A 1,376-nucleotide genomic window follows, 5' to 3' on the forward strand; every position below is an offset into this window, starting at 1 on the left:
TACACCAAACCAAGCTTCTGCCACCCTGGCGTCCTCTTCCACAACATCTTCATCCCCACTTTCCACTGAATAAAAAATGTATGACGGAAGAGACTCATCCACGACCTCCGACACAATACTCTCCTCCTCTTGCATGTTTCCGCTGTCCATAGCGTTCCTTGACAGTGTCGTTCTTAAGTCACCAATTTAGTGCTACTGGGTCCCAATGGAATTTCCCATAGGGAACCTTCTAGCACTAAGTTGCTAACTGGTTAGCAAGATGCTTCTGAGACACCGGCCACAACCAAACTTTCTTGCGAACCTTCCGCCACAACAATCCCGCCCCCTTGATAATCAACCAATCACATTCACTTTATTATCTCCTGTAAAGTTGGCCACCACTAGGGAGAATTCAGAAATGCAACGGTTGGAATTGTTGTTTTCCCTACGACTTTAACTAAAGACAAAAAAACATGCATTTGGATCCATCTGAACTTATCTTTTGATTTAACATGATTCCCATTTCATGTATGTAATAATTAGGAGGGTATATTAGCATGTTGGATTTAACCTGAAGTTTCTACACAGCTGCAAGTATCCTAAAGTTGAAGATAAGGAATGAACCAAAATGGTTTTGTTATCTGGTATACTGAGAGACAGCTTGGGCTTTAAGTTCAAGAAGACTATGTTCAAAAGCTAATCAAAAAGTGCTGTAAGAAATGTAGCTCCCTAAAATAATCTATTTCCTGGTCACACAGCAGGCGCAGTTGGTTCACATGGGTTGGTGCTTGGCACATACAAATTTATTCTCATCACCAGTCTCGTATCCACTTAACATAATTTGTAAACGTAAAGAAAAGGGGAACAGAAAATATATTGTAAATTTCCCCAATAATAAACACTGGATCACCAGTTATTCCCTTTCTCCCTTCCTGAAGGGAAAGGGGAAAGGGAATTATTGAGCAGCACACAGAAGCAACTCAAGGTCAAGATCAGAGAAAGCAAGGAGTAGAAAAGGCTTTTTATTGGACTGAAAAATAACACATCACATTTTAACAAAGAAGCTGCATTACAGCTCAGTCACTCTGTACATTATTGCCACTGTTTTTTTCTTTTTTTTAAATATACTTGTGTCCCATCTCCTGAAAGGGATAAATACTTCTTCTATTATCTAGACCTGTACCAATATTCACAATGAAAACATACATACAGTTTTTATTCAACACATACATATAGGCTATCATACGCTTCGATCTCATATTTTTATTTCATCGCCATTAATCTGTAAATCCTTAGATCGGTTACTAATTTATCCTCAATAGTTTGTGGGTTATTAAATGAGATATTTTTACAACATGTGTTCACAGAATATAATACAGACACAGTAAACAGCTGCG

The sequence above is a fragment of the Cyprinodon variegatus genome, unplaced genomic scaffold (genome assembly GCF_000732505.1).
Source record: "Cyprinodon variegatus isolate N-32 unplaced genomic scaffold, C_variegatus-1.0 Scaffold734, whole genome shotgun sequence".
NCBI classification, from domain to species: domain Eukaryota; kingdom Metazoa; phylum Chordata; class Actinopteri; order Cyprinodontiformes; family Cyprinodontidae; genus Cyprinodon; species Cyprinodon variegatus.